Source organism: Apteryx rowi, unplaced genomic scaffold (genome assembly GCF_003343035.1).
Source record: "Apteryx rowi isolate R43461 unplaced genomic scaffold, aptRow1 scaffold_48, whole genome shotgun sequence".
NCBI lineage: Eukaryota > Metazoa > Chordata > Aves > Apterygiformes > Apterygidae > Apteryx > Apteryx rowi.
In genome coordinates, this window is record NW_020450738.1 from 498,728 (window position 1) to 505,195 (window position 6,468).

Sequence of the window (6,468 nt, forward strand, 5' to 3'; positions counted from 1 at the left end):
ACAAGTCAGTCACAGAGTATGTCATAACTTTAACAAAGCCATTCATGCTGGTTTAAAAGCTACCAGTATTAATATTATTTGTAACCATACTGGAAGAGCAGGGAAGAGTAAGCTTATGTAAGAACAAGAAGATAAATCAAAAGAAGAAAACTCTAAAGCAGCAATCCTTCCTTTTCCAAGTGGCATCCAGAGGGACTTACTTGCTAAGGAGTACAAGTGCTTCTACATTCCCAGTTGTGTATGGAACAAAATCAAATCAGTCTAACAAAATCTTAAGCCTAGACTGATAATATAGAGTTTTCTTTTCCAAAATCTTTTCCAGAAAGGGAGAAAGAATGTCTTTTGTTCTCAAGGCTGAGAAACAGAAGTTCAGCACATGCAGATCCACTGTCCCCAGGGAGGCCCTGCAGTCAACAAAGCACTACAGAAACAAGAACTGCTCCTGCCTTCACACTTCATCAGAAGTCTCGTCTGCGCAGCAGCAAGCCACCCCCAACACGCATGCATCCCCTTTCTAGGGAAGGCCCCTCTGTTCACAGCCACTGAAGCAGCTTCAATGCCACCTTCACATAAAGAAAAGTATACTCTTTAGCACTTGTAATATATTTACAAATACTTGGTCAGGCTCTCTTTCAAAATAAAATAATCTTATGCTTACTATATTTAGTCTTCCAGTGATTCAACCAAACCATGCTGCATAGGTACCTGTGAAGAGAGCTGAATGAAAAGAGGGACAGAGACAACACTTTGGCATCAGATTCACATTTCTGCATAACTCAGATAGCTCGTGTGCAGACTTGACTCTACAGTCACAGACATACCAGGGTAAGAGGAGGGGCATACACATCATTTGCAGAGAGGCATGTCAAGCCCTAGGCATCAGAAAAAAGAAAAAGAGAGAGAGACTGACTTTTCAAAACCTGGTCTGCACAGTGACTGTCGATGTCCGCCTCACAGCAAGCTATTATTTGCTTCCATATTTCTTGTTATTAGTGGAGAAGCATTACAAGGTTTAGCATCCATGGGGGAAGAAAAAACAAACAAACACTAAAACCACCATACAAACCACAAGCCACTAAAATACAGACCAGCAACAACAGAAATTTATCTGGACCTTATCCAGGTCTTGCAAATAAACCGTGAAAGCAGAAGAAACAGTTTTATCTGTTTAAAACGCACCTCTGTCAATTTATTCTCACAAAACCAAAGATGTGATAAATTGACCACCTTTTCATTTATTTCCCAGAGCAAGATTATTCAATGAAGATAGGCTCATTCAAAACATCTGTCCATTTGGGGGAGAAGGAGAGAAATTCTGTTAGTACTGTATTAAGGAAGGAGAAGCTTAGCTCAGAGCACACTGCAGCGTACTCTTCCAAGGGTCCCTACCTTCACTCCAAAATCATTTCCACTTATTACAACTACCACAACCATTCTCACTTCCCTCTGCAGGGCAGGAGTGACAATTTAAGACCTGGGTGACAGTCTCAGGTTTCTCTTGGTGCTGACATAGCACTGCATGCGCCCAACCTTGTTAGAGGCTGGTGGGCACAAACTAACCTGTAGCAACAGATTAGTGAAAAGAGTATTTGTGGCTGGCCAACAGAAAGCTGGTCACGCAGAACCAGCCATTCCTCATGTATACTTGCCAACTCATGTATATAAAATAATGCAAGTGAGTATCAATTTCCCATATAGGTAATTTGTATAGCTGTGCAAGAGTACTAGCCTGCAGGCTGTTGCAAATGGGACTGGAGAATCAAAGTGAGGGGAGCTGACAAACATTGCACTGCTACAAGATGCACCCTCTTCGTTTTAACAATATTTTGAAATTTCCCTTGTGTCTTAAGAGTAAATACTACCAAGTGAGCTGGAAAGCACACAGTAGCAAAATCAAACAATAGGGTGGAGCGACCATGGATTAACCAAGCTGTGGTAATGACTGTGTGTGTGTTTTGGGGCCATATTCAGATTGCCTTAATCCCACATAAATATCTGTTGTGAGCGTTTCTTATCAGTTGTTTCTCAGCATTGTGCTGTGTTAGCTAAGCCTGAAAAACTTAATAATGTCTCTGAGGCCTTAGAGACTCATTACTGAACAGAACCAAAAGGAGAGTAAGTGTTAAAACAGCCTTTCAACAGCATGGTTACATTTCCTCCATGAAGGTGACAGGCTACTGAGCAAACACGTTAGAGCCAGAAGTGGGAGAGTTTGCAAGGAGAGTTACAGTCAATTGCATCTCAGTCATTTCCTTTCCCCAAGCATCTGTTACTGCATTTGCTGCAAGTCCCAAAACAAGGCTCCCCGAAGAGCACTTCCCCCTTCAAGCTGAAGAAGCAAGAGAAGCTGAAGCAGATCCTTACAAACATGTCAGGGTAAAGCAGCGATGGAGATTCTCATAAGACTATTCTGGTGAGGCAGCTGCATTTCTTTGTCCTGTAATAAAATTAGATGGCCCATCTTCTGAACTATCACTTGTCCCTACCACCAACAGCTGGGAGTCTGCAGTCTTTAGGATGTCTGCTGTTATTGAGAAGGTTCAGATAGTCAACTAATTTAAACAGTCATGCACCCATGTCAAGTATTTCTAAATGCTTCATGAAGTGCTCAGGTTGCAATCCACCATTCCCCTGCAAGAATTTATATTCTATCCCTCTTCAGAGAGGTTACCCTGTTACTGGAGGTCTGGCCTATTCAATAAATACGTAAAATCTCTGCAATGTGCAGTAAACACAAATGACTAAGAGTTAGACATATTACCATAATTACTAAATATGGGCAAGTTTTCAGAGCTTTCAGGGAAAAAGAGGAGCCAAGCTCAGCTAGCTGTGTAGCAATTTAAAACAATTTCAGTAAGTAGTTAAGAAAAAGGATAAAAACTTTAGGAATAACAGAGTATTGACAACTCTGCTATAACTTATTCACTATAGGTAAGTAAAATACTATTTTCATTCTATCTGATGACAAAAGGAAGCCAGAAGAAACATACTAATACTTAAAGTATCCTCAAAAGAAAACAAATCATGTCAYGCACCTACAATGCACAATTCAGTCAGGGTTGAATCATCTTCCCCAACCCCTGTCACCAGTTTTATGTTAAACTACAGACAAAGAAATATAATAGAAGCATTTCCTGCATCAAAATAAGAATAAATTAAAAATACTGAAAGGAGAATACAAAATGTACAGTAAAACAACAGGAGATGATTCACGTCATACATGGACTCTGCTTTACAGCAACTGCAATGTGACCTAAATCGCAAACTTAAACTAATGCAAAGTTTTAATTATTTCATATCCTTAGCTACAGAAAATGTTATCCTACACAATCATATTTAATTTCTGCTCCATTAAGCAGTCAGTTACTTAACAACCAGTTCACTGCATTCAAACTAGACCTAGTACTTGCCTCTTACTGTGGATTTACTTCCCTCTGACCCAGGACACTAGTAGTACCCAGGACTTCTCACAGATTCCACAATACATTCAGATTTTTGGTTACTCAGCTATTTTCAAACAGTTGGCCACTGCTGCAGAGATAGGAGCTACCAGCTGTGAAGTCTGTGCCCTTCTTCAGAGGCAGCCAGGGGCATTCAGGGGAAAAAAAGGAGCACAGCGTGCACACCAGAGTGAAATACAGCACAACGCCAATACCACTTGGGATGCTTTTCCCAGGATTGTCAGCAAACGGCCATCCTACCACCCTCAGGAACATACCTCCACTTTTATGCTGCAGTAAGACACTGGAAACACATGAAGAGTACCTTCCTGGTCTGTCATGATGGACTGTGAAGTTCTGGCAGGGTCTGGTGGTCTTCCTGCTTTAGTGCTGTAATCAAATGTTAGTTGATAATTTTGTCCTAGATATGGAAAAAAATCCTGTTCAGTCTATCATGTCACAAGCAGTACAAGCCCTCTTGCTTTTACAAGCTACCCTCCTGGACTCTTTCGCAAACTGGTTTCAGTTTCTTGCACTTGATCTAATGCTGGGGTCATTTTCATGTGCCCCAGCTTATCCAACTATTTTCATCAATAACTTTACATTATCAGAACGGCTCTTGGGTTTTTTTGAACCGTCACTTCTCCTTGAGGACTTCTGCATAGCTCCAGCCTGATACCTGAAAGCAAATTACAACTCTACTGTAGCATAATAACGTTTAGTGCTGGTGATTCCACCCATGAACAGCCAAGTATTTAAACCTTGAAAAAATGGTTAGAAATTTGATCAGTACGAGTCCAGGTCAACCAAGAACAGGTCTTTCCTGTAAGAGACTGCAGGACCGACAATTGCATCACATTGAAACATCAGTCTACACTAACTTAATGCTCCATCCATTTCACTAGCTAACACATCCTGAGAACAGGATCCTGTAGAGAGAGTTCATGACAACATACATGAACTTCAGCCTACCATGACCTGATTAGGTTAGCATGAACAGAGAAAAGGTAAGCAGCAGCAGCAACATAAATTACTGACTAAAGGCTCCAATGAGGGAAACACTAACACCAGATGATTTAGACATGTGATGTGTATGAACAAGCAACTGTGAGTGATRAAGTACTGTGACCTCCCAGAGTTACACTAGGAGCCTTCCAAGAGCAGCATACCAGTCTGTTTTTTTCCTTCTCTTGAATTTTTTCTTGATTTGAGGTTAAATGTGTCAGAAGACAGTAAGTGGGAGCCAAGAGATGCTCCCGATCAGTAGTTATCTTGCCTTGCAGAAGTCACTTGAGTCCTGCTGACTTCAGAACTCAGTGGGAACTGCTGCTTCTTGCACAGGTCTCTCACAGTGCCACAGCTCCCACCTGCTTTGTGCCATTAACAATTTGCCTGCATGCTGTCTTTGCTCATAGGTACCACAGGCTACTGGCTCCTAGATTAACTATGATACAGGACCTCTGCTAACACACAGCTATTCGAGCTGCAGGTACTTGTTCACTTAAAATCATTGGTATACATCTAGTTTAACCAGTCATGATACTGAAGCTGGCTAGCAGTAACTCAGGTAGCAATCACTCAACCACTTGCAGTCATTCATACATACTGTAAACTAAAGCAAAAACAGGAATCCATTTCAAATTTATCCAAAGAAAGTTAAACCTGAAACTGGTAGCCCATCAGAGCTTGATTTAAAAATGTGTGTGTGCATGTGCATGTGTGTGTGGGGGGGTTAATCTATCTCATTTCACCAGTGACTATGCAAGAAAGGTTGTGTTTTAAGCTATAACACACTTTCTTCACATGACAAGAATGTTCTGTCAACAAAACAATTCCATAAGACTCCTTTGGACTCTATCTAAATGTCTCCAAAAGTCCCCAATTTGTTTATGTGACCTTCTGTTACACTCTCAAGCCTGTGGAAATGAGGTGCATGTAAGAAATACTCAGAAAAAACAAACAAAAAAACTTATAGTGGTTGAAGATTCGTAGATCAGGTTTAATTGGTGCTATGTGCATGAACGGCATGTAATACCTCAGCTGTAAAGGTGTAACTCTTTGCAATTTAACTGCTTTACACATTTATTATCAGAGAATCAGTATAATAAATGGTTGGTATACTTGCACTAGTTTTTTTTGTTGTTGTTAAAGAAATAAAAACAGCTGCACTTTTGTGCCAAAGGTGACCTAGTTTCTGCAACAAAAGCAATCACACTCTTGCATAGCCTAACGAAAAACTCATCCGCATTCCATGCTTTTAACAGATGAAACTTTTTAACAGTTGTTTAAAAAGCATAGGAGGCAGCACGCACTGAGTATATAAAGYCACAACTAGTTTGTTGCCAACCCTTTACAGACCATGCAAATACCCATAGGAATCCCACTTCTGTTTTCAGTTTGAAAGCAGCAATAACAGAGGGAGGATTAGAAATGGATACAAGCCATATATGGATACATATTTATAGCACCCTCTTGATTCCAGCGAAGAAGAGATGAACAGTTATCATGATTTGGTTTTATACTCTTCAGCCAACCTGTGTGAAAGCTGCTTCATTCAACTTAGATTCAGTGCATGCTTGTTCACAATCCAAAACATTTACGGCAGCTGCCTGGTTGGTCCCTACAGAAGAAAGGCATGGGACAGGCTCACAGGTGTGAAATAAAGTCACACCTCCCAAGATGCCCATTTCATTACTTTGCAAAAGCACTGAAGTCCGTTAAAAAATAAGTTGGATCAGAGCTTCCAGTCAAGACTGAAAAAGAGATTAGTTTTTTGGGTTTTTTTTTTTTAAGGAAAAAATATTTGACCGACAATGCAATTAATATAACATTGTGGTATACAGGTATACTACAACTGAAGAATAAGTGACTTGCAAGTCACTGGTATTCTTGAGCTGTCTTCTGGTATTGTTTTGAGATTGCAGGATAAGTTTTGCTAAGAGTGTAATAGATAATCAAAAGTAATTGAGCCACCTCAACATAACAAGCACTGTGTGCCAACCAAGCCACAAAATTTGCACATGCGCAG